This window comes from Gavia stellata, chromosome 1, assembly GCF_030936135.1.
Source record: "Gavia stellata isolate bGavSte3 chromosome 1, bGavSte3.hap2, whole genome shotgun sequence".
Classification (NCBI taxonomy): domain Eukaryota; kingdom Metazoa; phylum Chordata; class Aves; order Gaviiformes; family Gaviidae; genus Gavia; species Gavia stellata.
This window is the reverse complement of record NC_082594.1, coordinates 49924820-49947017: the sequence shown is the minus strand read 5'-3', so window position 1 is coordinate 49947017 and position 22198 is coordinate 49924820.

Sequence of the window (22198 nt, the reverse complement as noted above, 5' to 3'; positions counted from 1 at the left end):
ACAGTCCCTCAAACACTGGCGTGCCACCCCCTGGCTTATCTCTAACAAGCCTGGTTTTATCCCATTCACCCTTCAAATCTAGTTTAAAGCTCTTTCAATGAGCCCTGCTAACTCCTGTGCCAAGATCCTTTTCCTCCTTTGAGACAGATGTACCCCACCTGTCGCCAGCAGGCCTAGTGTCGTACAAATTGACCCTTGATCAAAAAACCTAAAATTGTGCCAGTGACACCAGCTGGCTCTTCCTGTTTCTTCCCTTATCATTCCCTGCAACTGGAAGGATAGAGGATAACACTACTTGTGCTCTTGATCCCTTAACCAGTCGTCCCAAGGCCCTGAAGTCTCTCTTGATTGCCCTCGGACTTCTTGTTGCAACTTCATTGCTGGCTACCTGAAAAGTCAATAATGGATAATAATCTGAGAGCCACACCAGGAAACTTTCTCTTCACATCTTTAACCCAGACCCCAGGGAGGCAGCAGACTTCCCTAAGAAGTGGGTCCGGTCTGCATATTGGGCCTTCTGTTCCCTTCAGAAGGGAGTCTCCTATAAAAATAACCCATCTTTTTTTCTTTATGGAAACAGTTTTGATGCGGGGCGTAGGCCGACTTAATCTTGGTGACACCTCCAAGCTAGATGAATCATCATCCTCATTATTGCTCGGTTCCACTTGCAGAGCCTCGTACCTATTATGAAAGGGCGCCTGGAAAGGTGGAATAGTCACAGAGGAGACATGCCTGCTGTGCCGGGCAGGAACTTGTTGCCATTGCCCCCTATCCTTTAAGTCACTGTGTTTAGACAGGTGGAGAGAGGATAGAAAATCCTCCATATCATGCGTCCTCTCTGCCTGTTGGGCCTGTCCCAGGGAAGGTAGGGTGCGATTCCAGTAGTCTATCTCTCTCTTGCACTCCCTGATACTCCTCAACCTACTCATCTCCTCCCAAGGTTCTGTCACTAAGCGGAGGAGTTCCTCTACCTGGGCACACCTCCCGCAGGTGTGGTCACTACTGCCATCTGATACTGGCATCAGAGTAGGGCACACCCTGCAGCCTGACACCTGAGTGGCAGCGTGTTCCCACTGGAGCTCTGCCTGGGAATCTGTGTCAGTCATGGTGGGTGCAGAGCTTAGAGAGTCCATGGCTTTCTGCTGGGTGGACACCATTGCTCTCTGGTCGAGCTGGCAGAGCTTCAGCACCCTTCCTGCATGCCCTTCCTCGCCAACTGCCACGCAAACTGCTGCACCACGCCCTTGCTGACACACCATGCCGTTGTCCACCCTGATCCCTAGCACTTCCTAAGGGCTTTTTTTATATGTGGGGGGACTTGGCTGCCATTGCTCCTGGCCCCGCCCAGATCTCGTCAGCCACTGTCATGCCAGTGCGGGCTCCTGGCATCTCTCCTGGCTCCCCCTGAGGTTCCCTTGGTTCAGGAAATCCCCCTGTGCATCGCACTAGAGTGTTCCGCTGCAGATCATTCCAGCACTGGAGCTCCTTGCCTTGGTGACTGACTGCTAGTTTTGGTTACACCGCATTTAACTCTCCTGCGGGTTCATAGGATCCTCTTTCCCAATGCTCCTGAAGAAAATGGAGAAAAAAAAACCCCAAAGAAAAAACCCCAAGAGGAATCCTTGTTTATGATGTCAATTTTGCATGAAAATTAAGGAGGTTTTTAAGTGCAATATTTCTAATGTAAGCTTCCACAGGGTCAATACAGTGAAACAAATGCCAGTCTTAACTGGTATGGCAGCTGTGGCACAGAAATTCCTTTAAATCTCCACAATAGAATAATAATGTGACATATAGTGCTAGTTATCAATTTCAACTCTTTCAGGTGAAATATTCTGCACAAAAAAAATGCTGCACAAAAAAATAAAGTCATTTTAGCACACCATATTATTAGCTACACTGATAAGTATTTCTGAACTTTAATTTCATTTTAAGGTGGCTCTACGAACAGTAATTTCCTCATTCTAAGAAGCTATCCTTCATGATTTTACCTTTTAGAAGGAATGAATCGCATGGTTTACACATGGGGCAATTTAGCACCAGTTAGGGCTGCTATATTTTGTGTATTTTTTGTAGCATGAATCCAAAGATAATAATTTAACATTATAATATAATAGGAAAGCAGTACTTCATCTCACCGTGAATATTTGAAATAGGATTTGTAATTACCATTTCCTTTGGGAGATTAAATTATTAAAGCTATGCTAGTCACACAGACCACTCTTATGACACTAATATGCATAAATGTCTCAATGTCAATTTTTATTTCCCAGCATCTTTCATATAAGCTATCCAAAAGCGATGGGCAGATGCTGATGGCATCTGGCCCAAATCAGAAAACTGACAAGGTGATATCAGGATGCTCAGTCTGTCTGTCTGGATGATCTGCTAGCTAGGGAAAGCACCCTGGGTCATCCTGGCCCTGGAAGCAGATTTAACACATGTTGTATGTTCAGAGCCACAAGTTTGGGTTATTGTTCTGATTTAGGTTGCGGTGATCAATTGCACAACAGGACTGGCTTGCAGGGATCCCCAATCAGCTCCAGTCACGTGATTTGCGTACCTTACTATGCCTTTTCCTGATTCTTGACCTTACCTTTCATTGCTGCATATCTCCCTTTCTCTGCCCTTGTCTATTCCCAAAAGAACAGCCCATTGATTCCAGCTTTGCTACATCCATATCCAAATTTGATTTATCTGATGCTGTTACTTGGACCATCTCTTCTTTACATGGTATCACAGATGGGGTTACTGAGGCACTGCTGGCCTTGCACAACTCTGCTCCCCTAAAGGTCCATGGTGCTCCCATTCAGCTGCTTGTGATGCTTGGCCATTTCTCTCAAACCTCTCCCTAGCCACCTGCACAGTACCTCAGAGTGCTATCTCTAACTTTCATAAGCTTCTCACTCTCTTATTTGTAACGTCCAGCAATTTCTCATCTCATGTCTATCAGTTTCTCATGTCCTGTTCAGTTACCTTAAACTCAGCTGAGTGCCTAGTCAGTGTCCCAGCCATTTGCCTGAGACACAAGCATAAACATGCACATTCAGGCACCAAGGAAAAGAACAAATGTTGTATTGCAGAACTGTATTTTAAAGTATATGAGTTTTAAGTTAAAAAAAAAAAATCTTAAAGCTAACAGCAAATATATACAAGACAACTTAAACTAATAAGCAAGAATTTTCATTTCTGCAGGAGGGATATTTTAATGGCCACAGTATTATCTTTTACTATTGATAGGAAAAATAGTTTATTCAGATTTAATATATTTATCAGTTGTAATATTTGGATTTCTTTTAATAAGTACAGGGACTATTTTTTGTCTCATTCAGTATCTACTATATCTTTTAGCTTCCATTTTGCAAGCTAAAATTAAGAGCCCTTTTCTTGGTTTAGAGCAGACTGAGGATAGATGAAGTAAAGAAGGTTCCAAAGGCGTACAGCTTTCATGCATTGGTCATGTCAATTTCCTACTGGGATCAATGAATAAAATACAAATACATGGCTGTTTCCACAATTTCCGATTAAAATATTATAGGAACAATAAACAGATAAAACACTAATATGTAAGAAAAAAAATACACTTTTTATGTGCTTACAGTTGAAGAAGCCATCACTGTTTTGATTCAGTATGATTCTTCTGTAGAGCATTATATATACTAATATGAGATATATGTATTTTTTTCAGTAAACCAAAAAACTGTGAAAATGGAGAATTCTATAATATGTTCTGTGGGACTGACACTGTAAAGGTCTTAATGACAATATTTTCCTATTTTACAGGAATGTTGCAAATCTAAATTCATTAGTGTTAGTTAAATTAGTGCTGGACCGTAAGTCCCCAAATAACAAGAGAAACAAACAAATAAAATATAATAAATCCTTTAAATCAATTTAATTTTGGATTATAGTTGTTAGAATTAATACTGGGTGTACATTATATTTTGACCTCCAGGTGATTTGAGGTTTATTCTGCATTTTTATGCCTTCTACCTGTAAGCTGAACCTTAAAGTGAATTTGTTTACCACCAACCTCAATTCAGTGAGATTTTTTCTCTCCAAAATTACAATTAATCATGTAACACTGCTTACTAATTAAAGTTAAAAAATTACTATCATTTGTACATTGCATGCTCTCATTTTCCTTCCCTCTGCCTCACATTGCAGAACAATTTTTTTTACTTGTTGTTTTATTTTCATTTTTTCTTCTTTCTATTGTATTTCTGATTTTATCTCTAAACCTTGCAATATTCTAGTCTTTTAAATAGTTATTTTTCTTCTATCAGAATTTTAATCTGTTGCACTCTTTCATAAACTATAATGCAAAAGAAGTTGAAAGTTGAATTATTTTAATTGCTGCTTATTCTGTATGTGTATTATATGAAATGTGTTTGGTCTTTTAAGAGATATCCAGCCTACACATTTCCTCTTTGTCCACAGTCTCAACAGTGTGAAGTTTCCTGGGTTTTTTTGCTTTTCTTGGGTGGGGTTTTTTTTTTCCCTACTGTTAATGAAAGAGCAAATCATAGTACCTGAAAAATTCAGAAGTGTGGAAATTAAATGTTATGGTAAATTGGTAAACTATTTAAGTGGATAAAAAACCTAGCAAAAACTGAATGATCTGTGCATAAACATGTATTTATTTTTCCATTAAATTAGCTGTTGAACAGTTATATTTTTTCGCTATTAAAAGGCCATCATAGTGAAAGAAGACAGTGTTGCAGATGGATAATTAAAGAGCTAGCTGAGGCATTCCTGGTGTGTACAGTGACTGCAGAAATTAAAACCTTTTAACCCCTTAATTTTCAGCAGCACATAGGACTGGAATCCAAACATTATTGTTGCCATTGATTCATCCTCACCTTGTCTGCTTTTCCTGTTCCTCACATTTCAAAATCCTGAACATTTCTGTAGGAAACAATTAAAATAAACCAAATCAGGTTTTAGAATAGAAGCTAGATTTAAAAAAAAAAAATTACATTATTACATGGTAGAATAGCTTTTTGCAGACCATACTGTGAGACATAAAGATATCCAAACTGACTGTAAATAATTAGATGCATAAGAAATTCATATATTCTAAATGAAAAATGCATAGTTCTGTGACTGTATTTATTTACCTCACTAATGTTTCAGAAAATTAATTAAATGAAAAGGATTAAAGTTAGAGAAAACCAACAGATCTTCTAAAATGGCTGAAGTCAATCATTTTAGCTCAGACAATGTCTCCTTGGCAATCATCACAAACATACTATATGTATCTGAAATGCACGTTCTCAATTATTTAAAGAACATAAACTTCACAAAGGATTATATAATTTCTTAATTAATTTCTGGATTTTTTTAACTTAAAATTTTATATGTAAAAATATACATTCAGATATGTATAAATAGTAAAATTGAGACATTCATCAACAGCAAACAATACTTTGCATGGAAAACCAGATGATGTAATGAAAATCTGAAATAGTGGTTTACGATGTAAGCTTATTACCAGTGCCAATAATGTTCTCAGTTATGTTGTAAGAAAACAACCTCCTCAGTCTTTATTCTAGGTACTTGTATTCTCTGTGTTGTACATGAACTGTAACTGTTAATTGGGTGTGGACACAAACAATTTATTTTTCCACTCAGAGATTTTGATTTTTCTCAGTTTTGGTGGAAGGAGACAATGCAGCATTTAAAAGATACAGTTTCTTAAGATCAAAGTCTTAAGAAAAGAAGAAAAGTCTTAAGTATCTTTTAGTCCTCTATTCTGTGGCATTTTGTTTTATTTCTTTTGTGGGATTTTTTTAACATAAACCACACAATAGGATATTCTCGTGCTATATTCTTGCTTCCTGTACTAATATTTAAATTACAATTATCTGTTAAAAAAAATGCCAATGGTTCTTGATTTCAATAATATCCAGTAATAAGTAGGTATTATGACGTGGTTTTTTGAGTTATGGCTTTCCTTGTTAAAAGAGGTAGACACTTTTCCATAGCCTAATTTAAATTTAAACTTCAAGCCTTTGATTTTCATACCATCTAGGATAGTGATATTACGAGCATCCTGTTCTAACATTTCCATGAAGTAATCAGGACATTCTGTTCTCCCCTCATCATCCTTATGTACAGTAAGATAAAGAAGATTCCTTGAATCTTTTACAATAAAGCCTGTTTATTAACATTCAACCATGCTTTTGGTTCTTTTCCGAATATAATTTACATATTTTAACATCTATCTCGATATACTGGGAGATGGGACTATAGCTTACTGTATGATATACTGGCTAACTGTATGATCTATTGCAATTTGTGGTGATGTGCTCTAAAAGGTGAGGCTCAAACATTGTATGGCAAGGCATTAACTCATCTCTATATATAGCATAAAGTGGTCTTCTGTTCACAAAAAGCATAGCTCAACTGCCTAGATAAATTAGCAGAGTTCTGGCTGAGGTGGTTTTGTGAATCATCGTTCAATAACATTGCCAAAGACAGCATATTGATGCTAATGAACCAATAATCTGTGTAAGTGAGGTAAATTGTCTGAACTAAATTCTGTGCTGATTTACATCCTGTGCTGAATCAAAGAAATCATAAATTATTTGTATTTTCTATTGCAATTGCAGTGTCTTCTGTAAACCATTATTAATAGTTATTTTAGATCAATTAATCGCTAGTCTTATGGATAATTTATCCTAACTGATCATTTCAAATTTCCTTTTCAAATAAATGCTTCATTTTGTTTTCTGATAAAATCTACTTCAGTAAAATAGAAAAAACAAAAACAAACCCCCAAAACTCATTATTTTACTCTGTATGCAAAGCAAAATACTGCAAGTGGATTTCCCCACTGCCATTAAGTAGATCAGTTTCCATTAGCTGGGACTGCAGAAAAAAGTCTTTTGAAATAGACTGGCACCCCCAGCACCAGTACACACTGGGGACCAACCGTCTGGAAAGCAGCTTGGCAGAAAAGGACCTAGGGATCCTGGTAGACAGCACATTGACCAGGAGGTTGCAATGAGCATTTGTGGCAACGGTGGCCGACAGTATCCTGGGCTGCATTAGGAAAGGCATCAACTGCAGGTCGATGGAGGTGATCTTTCCCCTCTACCCAGCTCTGCTGAGGCCACATCTGAACTTCTGGGTGCAGGTATGGGTTCTCCAGTACGAGGGAGACCTGGATATACTGGAGCGAGTCCAGCAAAGGGCCATGAAGATGACTTAGGCCTTGAAGCATCTGTCGTGTGAGGAGAGGCTGAGAGAGCTGGGATTGTTCAGCCCAAAGAAGGGAAGGCTCAGTGGGAACTTACCGGTGTGTACAAATACCTGGAGGTGGGGAGTAAAGAAGACAGAGCCAAAGTGGTGTATGGTTATGAGACAAGAGGCAATGGGAACAAACTGAAATACAGGAAATACCACTTAAACATAAGAAAAAAACCTTTTTACTGTGAAGGTGACTAAGCGCTGGAGCACATTGACCAGAGAAGTTGTGGTGGAGTCTCTATCCCTGGAGATATTCAAACCCTGACTGGACACAGGTTGGGGCAATTTGGTCTATCTCCTATGCTTTCAGCAGAGGGTTGAACTAGGTGATTTCCACAGTTTCTTCCAAACTTCAATGATTTTGTCATTCTGTGAAAACCCTCTGCAGTAAAAATAATAAATTGCAGAGAAGAGGACTACTTCAATTTTTTTTATTCATCTAGTAATTTATTGGTGTCATTCTAATGTAAATTTGGAAATATGTACATTTGAACAGGTGTCCAAACCTGTTTTAGGAAGATTTACAGCAAGTTAAAAAGGAAGCATGATTCTGGTCTTTTATATCCCTTTCCATGCTTATTATTGTTAAGGTTTTGTTTAATGCATCAGTGGTTTGATTAATCTTACTCAGCTTTATTTACCTGAAAGATAGTTGTGAGCTAGCTTTTGAATCTATAGTTCACTTGTCATTTATGAGAAGTTGTAAGCACCGTCACAAGGTAATTTATTCAATCTGAATAAATATGTCTAAATTAATCAAGAAGTACTTACACTTTTTCATCAACAATAGAGGGACTATAAAGCCTAGACAGCCAATTCGTAATAGACCTGTAACTTTTGTGTGGATGATATCAAATAAGATAAACACAGAACAAGACATCCTAACATGCTTTCAGTGGGAACACAGATACTCTGGGCTCAATTTACCTAAGTATCCAGTATTATTTGACATACTGTAGGGCATCTGAGACATCCTCAAGGAATTGGTAGGTATGTTAGATAATCCATGCCATTCTGGAGGGTAAGCATCTCACATAAAGACTCTATGGCATCTTGAATTGTATGAGATACCTCTGTCTCTGTGACTGAAGGGAGTCTGTAATAGAAACATGCATTCATGAACTATATTCACAGTGTTTCTGAACTTGGTTCAGAAAATTCTTAAGGAGTTACTCTATTTTAGTTCCCTCCAAGCAATCTTGTTATTTCTGAAGCTTAAGGGATAACTCTCAATGTTGCTTCGGCACACACCAGTCTAAGAAAGACTGACGGGCAATAATTACACTGAACTTCAAAAAGTATGTTTATATTGCTTAAACCAAAGCATCAAAACATATTAAAAAAAAACAACAACAAAAAAACCCAAACAAACCTTTGATAACGGAGAAGTCCTATAAAGAGATCACCAACCTGACAACTTCTCTAGACAGTTAATCCCTTAAGAGATTAATGGCAATTTCCTTCAGTCTTCAGTGGTCTGAAACCATATGTTTTGATTGTCATTTCACACATGAGAACTAGGTTTGATGAAACTGGTAATTAGTAACTAGTAAGCCAATCTCATTAGACAGTTTCTAATGATTTTAAAAAGCTTCCATTTGCCAATAAGCATTATCTCCATTATAGGTTGCATAGAGAAACGTATGCTTTATTTCACTTGCCCTGCTGTTTATTCAGTTTTACCACGTTGTTCTTTTCTATTTAATGAATAGCGATATGAATAGTCTAAATCTACATCTTTGAAACATATAAAATGTTAATTGAAATAGTTAAAAATATTTATGTAAAACATATTTATAGGACCAGGTCCACAACCTCTCTTGAAATAATACCACATTATTTTTGAGAATTTGAAACTGTAATAATTAGTTTCAAAATTTATTCAAACAGATCACAGAATCACAGAATCACAGAATCACTAAGGTTGGAAAAGACCTGTAAGATCATCAAGTCCAACCAAAAAAAAAAAAAACCAAAAAAACCACCACCACACAAAAACCCCACCCACACCACACACACACACACACACAAAAACCCAAAAAAAACAAAAAAAAAACCCCAAAAAACCAAAAACACCCATCCCACAATGCCACATCCACACGCTCCTTGAATACCTCCAGTGAGGGTGACTCTACCACCTCCCTGGGCAGCCTGTTCCAATGTTTCACTACTCTCTCAGTAAGAAAATTTTACTAATATCCAGCCTGAACCTCCCCTGGCACAACTTGAGGCCATTTCCTCTAGTCCTGTCACTAGTCACTTGGGAGAAGAGGCCAACACCCACCTCTCTGCAACCTCCTTTCAGGTAATTGTAGAGAGCGATAAGGTCTCCCCTCAGCCTCCTCTTCTCCAGGCTAAACAACCCCAGCTCCCTCAGCCGCTCCTCATAAGACTTGTGTTCCAGACCCCGCACCAGCTTCATCACCCTTCTCTGGACACGCTCCAGCACCTCAATGTCCTTCTTGTAGTGAGGGGCCCAAAACTGAACACAGGATTCAAGGTGCGGCCTCACCAGAGCCGAGTACAGAGGCATGATCACCTCCCTACTCCTGCTGGCCACACTATTTCTGATACAGGCCAGGATGCCGTTGGCCTTCTTGGCCACCTGGGCAAAGGGAGATCAAAGGGAGCTTAAGGGTTTAGATTTTGAAAGACTCTGAAACCTGGATTTCCTGTTTAAATGGTCATGTATGCAAAAGAGAAAATCAGTCTCTAAGGCTATGATTTGATTCTAAACTTTAGCTCCTTCCTGTTCTTTCTGTCATTCTCTATTTATAATTTGGCTTTGTCAGCCCAAGGGTCCAAATTTTTACATTTGTAAAAAAATACATATATGGGAGAGAGAAATAAAAATAATGGTATTAGTTCCACCATACAACCTTCTGTTACTAAAATAAAGACTTAAAGACCATCATCTGTCCCCAATAGCTTTTTTTGAAAATTTGACAGATGATTTAATACTGAACAATATTTAAATGATTAACCTATGTTGTTATCACAAGTAAATCTGGACTACCACCACAAACATAAGCTATGGAAAATACTTGGAGTGGACTTAATCAGCATATTTTTAAAGGAATTAAAGTCTATATTGCTTTCATCATGTTTTCCAGAGTTTAGGAAGAATTCGGTGTCAGAATGGGGGAAATATTTGGGTAAAATAAGCCCTTCATTCTGTACCCAAAATACAGTTGTGACAGCTATAAATTTAAGTGCACTTATCAGGAGATAATTAGGATGAGTTAACCTTGTATGTAAATTCAAGTGTACTTAACTTGTGTAAGCAACAACAGTATATAAGCATAGCGTAACACTCTGGTGGCCTAGCCAGTCACAACATACAAGCATGTTACACAGGTATGTGTGCAATTCTACCACCAAAGGAGCAAAGATATGTGTAGCTGCATGTAATAGGGATCCAAGCAACAAAAAAGTTGTGCAAGGGCAAGACAAACACAAGGGACTGCAAACAGGCAGAATGTCCTGCCAAGCACTTAAGTAGGGTAACTAGAAAACCAAACCAAATGAGATAACCATCAGCAGTAAGCATTGAGCATGATATAAGCATCTGCTGTATTAGCAGCAGACGAGATCCTTCTTTTGGGAGAGGGACAAGAAAAATGAAATCATTAGGTGTAAGTGAGGCAAACTGGACAAGTTAGAAGACAGCCCACTTCAGTCCTGGCTTCCCTCATCAAAGAACTCTCAAGGATGATCACCTTGATTTTCACAGAGAACCACCCAGGACTGTTGGCATCAGAGGTGGAAGCATCACCTCTGTGTTATTGTATACTCATAGTTAATATAGAATACAAGTGTTAAGGACTAATGGTTTTGTCTGTGTTGTGGGAACAATTAATAATGTGGAAGAATTGTTAGAAAGGAATGCGCTGTAAATCAATTAATTTAATGAAGTTTTATTTCAAGGTTTAAGACTAATTTGTCAGCGTTCTAATCACTCCCATCACCCTGATCTCTAATTCCCTAACTGATATATAAACATATTTGATTGCAACAATTCTGAATGACAGCCATTACAATTATTTTTTAGCTTTGTCAATTACAGTATGTTCTATTTTTTCATGTATTTGGTAAATATTGAACATACACTGCAAATATTCATGCTTCCTCAACAGCTGCTAAAATGTTTAAGATATTTAAGATAAAAGACAAAGTCTAAATTACATACAGTTTGAGGTTGCAGATAAAGGAAAGAACAGGCTAAAGTTTTAAATTCTCCACATGACATAGTACATAAATTTTTTATTCCCTTGATTTCCGTGGTAGTATGACTTTATGTCACATATAGGCAGGTTTCCAAGGGTTGTATTGATTCTGAAGATATTCTAATCCCTGATTAAGAGACAGAATTTTGTATTCAGTGCTTTTCTGATGATAACATCTTTAAGTCGCCTGAGAGCCTAATGGCCGCAGGTGGCTCTCTGTTATGTATATAGTCCTAAGTGCAAAAAGTTTGGAAAAAACCATCCTATTTTAATGAAATCTGGTTGGCTCATGAATCTTATGCCCATTGATTAACATTATTAGCACCTCAATTTGAAATATTTTTTGTTCAAACATTGAATATGAGAATTTCGTGACATACACATTAATAAATCAGTTATAACATGTCAGTTCTGTATAGATTGTGAACCTTCAGTGGGACTTCTCTGGTAAATTTTCCCTGTAGGCCCAACATAAAAGCAGTGAGAGTCCAAAGTTTTCATTTTAGACAATATCTCAATGGAGTCTCTAAAATAAATTACAGCCTACACTGTAAACTTTGATAGCCCTTCCAAAGAAAGCATTCTTTCTTAAAGGCTACAGTTGAAGGCTTCAGGAAGAATTAGAGTGGAAATGATGGAACTGGAAGTGAGTATCACAATATAGACTATTAAGTATCAGCTCATTAATTCTGGTTGTATGTAGAAAGGTGTAGGACCACAACTCAGAATTCAAGACTGGGTTTTGTTTTACTGTGCTGAAAAAGTGTTTATTCAGATATAAATGCCATAAAGACGTAATTAGACTATATGAAAAGTAAACACATTAAGGCATTTGGATATAAATAGAATAAAAATAGTTTGACCATATGAATTTTAAATATATTAAGTTAAGCCATTGAATATGTAATGATGAACAGATTTTTGCTGTAATGTCAAACTCCATCTCTGTAGCGTTTTGTTTCTTTATGCTTGTTTTAAGTAGTGCCCAGAACCTTACTATATAAAATATTCTCAACAAAAGAATGCATTGGATAAAAAGCCAAAAAGAAATCCAAATCAACGTGATCTGCAATCCTTGATCAATAACTATCAAGGTAATTTTGCAAACTAGGACTGCTTAACAGTTAAAGTATGAAGTAAAGTAATTTAAAAGTAAGGGAAAAAAATTAAAATAAAAAAAATGAAAACATAATCAGTCATGGTGTGCTAAATAATAATCACACAATAAGAACGAAAACAATATGCAATGCACATAATACTGTAAATGGATAAATATTAACAGGAAAATCTTAGGAAAACATTGGAATCTGTAACCGTACTTTAAATACATGTACATGTATATTACTGAAATTCTGAACAAGCTATTAATCAGAAACATCATACTCCAGGGAGGAATGCAAAACTGAAGAAAGGCCACAGTGACATCATTTACTATATTAAATGTTGGACATGAATATAACCTTTTGACACAGGATAATATCTTGAAGAACATTCAGGGAAGAAGTGTTATCAATTATTTAAATATTATACTATTTACTCATCACAGAAAACATTTCCCTTAATAAGATAAATGAAAAAATATCCATCTAGACTTTCCATGCCAGCCTGCCAATATAGTTTGTGGTTTGTCAGGCTAGGCAAGTGATTTGTTTGCTTCTACCATTTCTTGGGGGTTTTTTTTGGTGGTGGTGGTTGTTGTTGTTGTTGTTGTTGTTGTCATGAGAAAGACTTATGTTTTCTTTCCTTTGGGGCTGGATGGAACATAGATTAAAAGAATAGTCTTTTCCTCAGTTGATGTGTTTTGTGTCAAAACCAGCAAATCTCAGCCAAGATTTGAGGTTTTATCTTGGGTTTCAAAGTTAATTCCAAATTAAAATTTATAGCAAAATGAAGGGATTCTTAACCCACATGAATTGAATACACTATTTAATTTAAATGAAACCAATGTTATAATGCAGAATGTCAGTGCTGTTGGATTCCCCACCACCCCCCTCAGTATCAGAGGCAGTCTTCTTGATTTAAAGTGAGACAGGTAGAAATCAGTCAGGTTTAAAAAGAGCCCACAACTATATATATTTTCTTATTATACATAGTCAGATTAAACAGGTATTTCCACAATTCATAATCAATAAAATGCAATGGCTTTAAAAGAACTGGCTGTGCAAAACCATGCATTGCCATATGAGATGCACTAGGATATCTGAGACATGACTACATGGTTGGAGGATACAAAAGATATAGACCTACACTTTTCCAGAGGGGAACACAAGAGTTCAGGAAGACTACTCCATGGGTGATATTAGTTTGAATATGACAGTGCAAATGATGAAGCAGCATTCTGGTCTGAAAATGCAAACCCAAGAATTATAGCCTCTGGTGACCATTCATCAGTATAGATTAAAGATCCTTGCATGGGAGATGAAGTAACTATTCTAAGTACAAAACTAAAGTAAGAAACCAGGCTAAGAAAGGGTCAATTTTATTGGTGCAATAGTTGCACGATCCATTTATGTAACGGACTAAACCACCAGCCAACAACAGATAAAATCCCCTGAAAATCAGCAATCATATGTTAGCCGTACCGTTTTAATACAACTTTGTTCATTCTTTCTTACTCCCTAACCTGAAAACAGTATGAATAACAGAAACATAAAATATAATAATTTGTATTATATATATCACAATAGGATAATTATATATAATATAATAATTTATATTTATTATAAAAATAGATATGATAATAATTGCCAACTCCAGTTAAGCACAATGCAATTAGACAAAGGATACTGTTGCTTTGATGTGAAGGTGTCTGACAGATATCCCAGGGGGTTGTTTTCATACCCATTTCTAAGCAACTTTTATCTCCAAAGCCAAGGAGGAATTCTGCTTAGAAATGGAAGGCACAGAATGTCTCTAAGCTGTGTAAAGATCATAGCATTAGACCTCTCTTCTTAGCTGCTTTAATTCAGCTAATGTTAGATGCTCTGTGATTTTGTCATTACTGAAGGAAAATTAGATCCACTATGTTTTCTATGATACAAAGTAAGATATATTACCTATTATATTGAATTATTTTAATAAATTGTAAATAATTAGAATCAATCTCATTTTTAAATTTTTAAAACTCCTGACAAGTTATGGGTCTCACATGAGTAAACATTGTGCAGAGATTTTTGAATACATAGCTTCTAGGAAGTACTTTTTTATATACATGTGTATATGCCCACATATATCTGCCTCATTGTCTTTTTATATTATTCAATAATAAGTCTCAAGTGTCTGCCTACTGCAAATATTCCCTTTCTTCCTCAATTTCCTCTATGCCACAAGCCCCAGAAATACTACGACAAAAAAAGTCAGAGGACAGAATATGACCATATGCTGTACTTGGTCCTAACTACAGTGAAGACTTTTTAGGTGGCTTTTGGGGTTTTTTTAATGAGATGAGGGAAAAGGCTGAGTGCTTAAAGCAACTGAAGTAAAAAAAAAAGATGGGATAGGTTAAAAAGAGGTGAGCAGAACAGGTATGTCACATCTCTAGATACTTACAGATTCCTTCACAGTACATGAGAGACAGGTTCAAATACTTTCCATTCTTGTTCACTAGAGATGTATTTTTCTTCACTAAAATAAATTCAGTTAGCTGTGAATGTGCACAATAAAAATACCTAAAACTCCTAGAAGAACAGGAAGAAGTAAAGCAACAGTCACTCAAGCATGTTAGTATCAGAAAAACCATCATATTGCTCAGGCTTCCTTCTCCTAACTGATGGCGTTTTGTGGTTGCAGACTGAAACAATAAATTCTGCATGTAACCTTCTGATGCAGAGTATGACTAAAATCAGTTATGTAAGGTAACTTATATAGCTCCCAATACCGTATATTGAGCATATTCAAATTCTTATTGAGCATATTCAAATTCTTAAAGCCTTTCTTTTCCTATCTTTTTGTGAAATATCTGCATTTTATTGTACACACTCACAGGCAGTTAAACTGAGGCCATAGCAGGGGAGGGGGTGGTTAGGGCTCAGATTTTTAGATAACTTGCTGTCTAAACTAGTAAATAAGTTCATAGCACAAAGCAGCTAAATATAGCAGGCATTTATAGAAATCCCACTCATGTCTATCTGTGTCTTTACATGCTCAATTAGCTTTGAAAAATTGTCCTTACATGTCTAGGCCAGTGTAATATAAGGAATTTACAGCAGAGTTGGGAGTTGAATCCAGTTTTGCTAAATATTAGATTAAGTTCCTTAACCACTAGAAAATCCTGTGCTTTTGACATCGAAATCTATTTAATGCTCCAACTTGGCTTAAGAAAACCAACAGAAAAACATCATTTGAGGCATTCTGTGCAGATTTATGTGAATGTTTATCTTCAGCAGCAGGGACTCAGAAAAGGTAAATTTTTATTTGTAAAGTGGTAAATATTTAAAATAGACTATGAGTGCAATCTCTGTCCATGCTTCCTAAAGATATAGTCTGTTTATCCATTTAACACAGTACTTTTTGTAGACACTACTGGGAATATGTGGCAAGATCATTTTTTCTCTTTCTCATCCCCCATGAGTGACTACTTGTATGCTTTGCCTGTAAACATTCCTTGTACTTTCTTTGCCAGTAGGCATTCAATCCTGAAAATTAAAACACACTGGCAGTCCATTTCATATGCATGTTCAGACCCTTTCCTTTGCATGGAGCAGAAAATGAGCTGCTGGTCTAACTTAGAGTATTGATGCCTCTGTGAGTGAAAGAAATTATCTCATTGAACATGTGTTTAGTCTGTGTTTGTGAGCATAGCTTCCTGTGAACGATTAATTACTCTAATTTAATTCTGGATATGCTAATCTATAAGAAAATATAGGCAAGGTCACTCAGTGCTGTACTGTTCAGCTGCTCTGAACAAGGCTCTCTGGGATAATAAAAACAGATTCTAGCTTTGTTTCTGTCTTATGTCATTAACCTCACATGGACTTCTGGGAAAAAAGAAAGCATAAAAGTAAGATATTCAAGTGGGAAGAGACAAAAACGGAGTACTATGTTGCACAGTGTAGATTCCTTACTGAATGAGACTAGTTGGGGAAGGATCTGAGTATAATCCATTTATAAATGTCCCTATAGGTTTTCCCATGGTTTCATTTTTGATAGAGCACCAAACAAACAAACCAACAGAGAAGGAAAGTAGTTCTCCAATTCATGACATACATAAGCAAGCCCTAGAAATTAGATATGAAATAGCAACTTATATTACCTGGTTAAATAAGCTTGATGTTGTAGACACCACAGAGCAAACCCAATGGTTTTAGGGGTTTTATAGGACATTCCAGCTATGTTTTGCCTCCACCTAATTTCAGTCTATGGACAAAAAAGTAACTGATGTCATACAATATGTAACAATATTCTATCCACTCAACAGCTGACATACAGAGTAAGTGATATTTAAGTATACTTCCACTTATAGGTCATTGTCTCAGACAATGTTGCTAAACTTCAGTGGTTTAAAAAGCCATCTAAAGAGCAAGAGGTTAAGAAAATAAGGTGAATTGAGAAGCCAAGCCAGTAAGGGAGTAACAGACACAACACTTACAAACCAGGAAGAACTGGTCAGGGATGTGAAGATTGTGGGCAGCCTTGGCTGTGATGGCCATAAGATAGTGGAGCTCAAGATCCTGAGTAGAGGAGAAAAGGAAAAAGCAGGATCCCAGCCCCGAACTTCAAGAAAACAGATTTTGTGTATGTTTGGGGGCCTGCTTGGAAGAATCCCAGGGAGAAAGCCCTGGCGAGAAGAGGTGTCCAGAAGAGCAGGTGGATTTTCAAGGACCACATCCTCCAAGCTTACAGATAATCCATCCACACAGGCAGGAAGTCAAGCAAGGGTGGTCAAAGGCCTGCATGAATGAGCAAGAAGCTCCTGACTAAACTCAAATGCAAAAAGGAAGCATACAGGAGGTGGAAGGAGGGACAAGTGACACGGAAGTAATATCGAAACACTGTCTGAGTATACAGGTGCGGTGTTGGGAAAGCCAAAGCCCATATAGTGATCAGTAGAGGTTTCTGAGGACTGGCAGGAAGGAGGATCCGAGGTACTAAGGCCAGTCAGCCTTACCTGGATCTCTGGGAAGGGGATGGAGCAAATAATCCTGGAAACCATATCCAAAGATATAAAGGACATTTGGGACTTAATGAATAATGTAATTGTCTGCTATACAAGCTTTTGTATGAACAGTTATTCACAAAAAAAATATGTGATTATTATTTACCAGTTTTGACAAAATTCATTCTTTTGAAACCTGACTCTTGTCTAGAAATTTTGGGGCACTCTGTGAAGGAGAAATAATATTTTATATTTTTTCAATGTGGTCCAGCTAGCAACAAGTATGATTCAGCTCATCCTGAAGTAAATGTTTCCAAAATATTGACTGAATTAATCTTGCAGAACATGTTGGCTTACCTTCTTTTTCCTGATGTAAATTTTCTGTGAAACTTGAAATACAGCTGCATTTTACAAATATGTTTTTTTTTAATCCAAGCCCTTTCTGTAGATCATTTATAATAATCATTCATGTGAACAGAAGAAAGAATTTGTAAGGACAAGTATTGTTGAAATCTTTAGTTTCTGGTAGGCTCTACTGTAATCAAGTGATTACAAAAATTGCATAAAGGTTACTTCTTTCTATCACCTCAGAAGAGAGCTGCTAGCATAAAATCCCAGGAAGGGAAGAGAAACATGGAACTCTTTCACAAAATGCACCCCCCAATTCCATCCACTTTCCATTGAAGCTAACACTTTTAGTCTTTGCATGCTGTACAATATTTCCTTACTCTCCATTGCAATGACTAATTTCAAAAATAGCCGGAGTCATAATATCAGGAATAATGAATACATAAAAGTCTTCCTTTTTTATAACCATCTTTGGGTAGTAAATAATGCACTCCAGTTCTCATATAAACTTTTCACATGCTTTCCTGGACTACGCTATCATAGTAATAGATATAAAAAGAAGTAAACATATAAACCAACATTGCTGACATCATAGAAAATATCACTTCCCTTCTTCAGACCCTAAAATCCCTCATGTGGCAGAGACATCTAGGAACATGTCTCTTCTGGATTTGTTTGCAGCCTCATTTGAGCAAGATGTGTTGATCTGTCAACGTGAGTTATGATCCAAAAAAAGTTCAAAGAACGAGATTCAGAAAAAAATTAAGTATTCCAAAGAACTGTATACACACATATACATTGTACAGTTACATATAGCTATATGTATGTGTATACAGTTAGATCTTTAACTGAAGTGTGAATTACAGGCAAAGCTAATGGGTAACTAGAATAATGCAAATATTGCTTGAAAAATATACATAAACAGTAACACTAATAATAGAATTATGAAAAGACGTAATATTGAAATCATACATTTAAAAACCACTGCAAAACACCAAGACATGCATTTACTAGGGCTAAATTCTGCCACCACTGCAGATGTTAGATTGCAAGAAGAGAAGGTCATACTGCATTTGCAAAAGTAGCTTGGAAAGAGTGCAGGTATCTCAGCATGAATAGGAATTGAAGGCCAGAAATATATTACTCTAAGAAAGAATCTATTTTTTGTTATCTAAGCACTACCATAAGTTTGCTTTACTATAAATACGTTAAGTTGGTTCACTTGGTATACCATCCTGTTCCTAGGTAGGCATGATCTGTAAAATGTAAAATCATGTCTAATATGTAAGAACATTTATTGTAGCTGTTATATTTTTTGGTTGTTTCTTTCTAGCAATGCAGATGAGAAGTTAATTTCTTCTTCCATCTCTTGTGTATGTTCATTTTCTTTGGTTCTTCTCTTGAAATGAATTTTTGGATGAACATAGGTTAAAATTTTAATTCGAACAGATTCCTTTGAAAAATCTAGAAATGTTTATTCAACTACAAAAGTCTACTAGTATCTTCCAGCATTTCTTTGTATACATTTTCACTTATGATAGTGACAGGTTTCTTCTTGTGGGTTTTTTTCACTTTATGTTTCTATGGTATCTATACAAACAGCTCCTAGAGGTTTTAAAGTCTACAGTCAGTTTTTTTACCTTTCCCATACAGGGTTAGTGCATTGCTCTTGGGACTCAGTTATCATTCACAAGGTTATGCAAAGACACGGAGCAACAGGAGTGGGGCTGCTGCCTGGGGGCCAGTAACAGGATCTATCAAAAGTTCCAGACAAATGGAGGGGATGGGTCAAATCCAGAGTCCATCTAGGTTGTTCAGGCAGAAGCAAAAGGAGACAAAGGTGGAGACATGGATACAACAGCAATCCAGAGTCCATTGAGGAGACAGGTATGGAGACAAGTACGACATATATCCAAGGGTTCCAGCTAAGAAACAAGATAACTATAGAGTAGAGCTGAGAAGACAAGGCTAGAGACAGTTACACTTACAATATACCTCACTAAAGGACCAGAGGCCAATGCCTGATCTTCAGTGGAGCTCCCTGGAGTACTAGGCTGAGGGTATGGGTGGAGGCCCAGGAGAGGCTGGTGAGAGTCATTAAGGCCTATTAGTGCATTCAAGGCCCTGACACTCAAATTTAGTGATATATTTGAGTTCAAAATGGAGGCTTTGTGCATATGATATACCTCTATAAAAGAACAAACTGAAAGAGGGTGAAGATCATAATTGCTTACGATGCTTTCACACTATGAAAATACTATGAGTCTCACAAGTGCTGTGGTTGTAATGAAAATGATACATCATCTTCCTTCTTTTTTTTAATATAAAATTATTTAAATAAATTATTTAATTATTTTGATCAAGAGTTTTGTTCCAGTAAAATTTAGCTGGTATGGATTCATCTGAACATTGAAACTACAAATTACAAATGATTTTCCAGTAGAAGGTGCTATTGATAAAAATAATGGGTTAAAAAACATACAAAGGGTTAAAAAACATACAAAGAGTTAAAAATTAAAACAGGAAGAAGGGAAAGATGAAGATCATTGTTTCTCAGGTTAAGTTCATGAACTGTGTAAAAAGAAATTATTTTAGCCTTCACAGCACTGTTCAAAAACAAATAAAAGGAAAAAGGCTGGCACAAAGATCACAGCACCTAAATTAAACCTGTCCTGGTGCAAATTCTCCCACAACAATATCTTACAACTGTAATTTATTTCTAAGTATTGTAGTACTAAGATATGTGTCATCAAGGTTCATATCTTATGATCCTACTGAGTTGTTACACTGTAGATTACATTTACATCAAAGCTACTGAAGGTGTCCTCCAAATGGGCAATCCCTAGCCCACCAGACAAGTGGAATAGTGGCAACACTGTGGGCCTTTGGCTTTAATTTCTAAATGTAAGTAACAAAGAAGTCCAAGTAAGACTTCAGCTATGCAGAAAATAAAGAAAGAGTTCTCCTGATTTTAGTGGGAGCCACCTTTAACTTGCATCTCTGTATGTACAAATTTAAAAGTTTGTATGGACCTTCTTCCCTCATTATCCCAACTGATTTTTCCAAATATTTTTTTTTCTTTCAGTAAATTACTTTAATAGCAAAAATATGCTGCAGATAAGGTAAGTACAAGCCTAATCTGAAATTCGTAAAAAATAAACACCCTTTGTAACATGGTATGTAATACACTGTTTACCTTTGATAAATATTCAGGATGTCTTTTCAGCATGTTTTTTGTATTACAACCTTACAAGCAATCTCAAAACTGCAAGACTGTGAAAAGGTTGACAGTCTACAACACAAGCATATTAAACTACAGGTGTTTGGTCTGCCACAAATACTGGTCTAGATTCTGACACTGACGTTGATGAGTCTTGTATATTGACAGCTAAAGATGAAAGACTGCAACATAGACACAAGGAATCCTCTAGACATGAGTCCCTTGGCACCAGACTATTTGACAGCCCTAATTATCTTGACTGGAAAATGAATGTCTAGGAGCTTATATGGGTTTGGATTTTATACTATAGTTTGTCAAAACTGTTATGTCTTGTTAAATAAGTATGTGAATTTCATTTATTGGAGAAAAAATTACCATTGCCAACATAGCACAACTTGAAAAATGTTGAAAACATCTGACTGAATCATATAAACTTTGCATTTTTTTCCCAAATAAATTTTAAGTGAAGTTAGATTACTGCTTAATTTTGGATGGCCTTATCAGGGGGAACTATGTACAAAATAGGTAGAGATGAGGACTGTGATCTAATGCAGAGGATATAAATGTAGGTGTCACAAATCCTATGTTTTTCACCAACTTGCACAGGAACTGGTTCTCTAACAAGACAGAATTCTCTCCATGCCTGGATAGTAATATTTCTTCCCTCACGAGAAATTTCTGAACTTTACCATTAAAGTCATGTCTTCGAAAACCTAATTTAAGTATCTACCACATAACAGTCAAATGGTATTTACTATTGTAACTCAGACAAGAATATGCAAAAAGCATTTTCCATACAGTCTACATGAACGTATGTCATGCAATTTAAGTTTTTAATGTCAGTATGAGTCTAGTTAGAACAAACTCATTAACAACATTGTTGTTTTCTAAATGTTTTAGTATTCCTCCTATGAATGAGAGAAAATTACCTTTTCATTTATTTTTAGATACAAATAACAACCATAAAGAGAATGATCTTTCAAAAAATAAAGTTCATCTTCACCACTGTCATAAGCATGCTTCTGTGTTTTTTCCTTGTATGATAAAGATTCATGT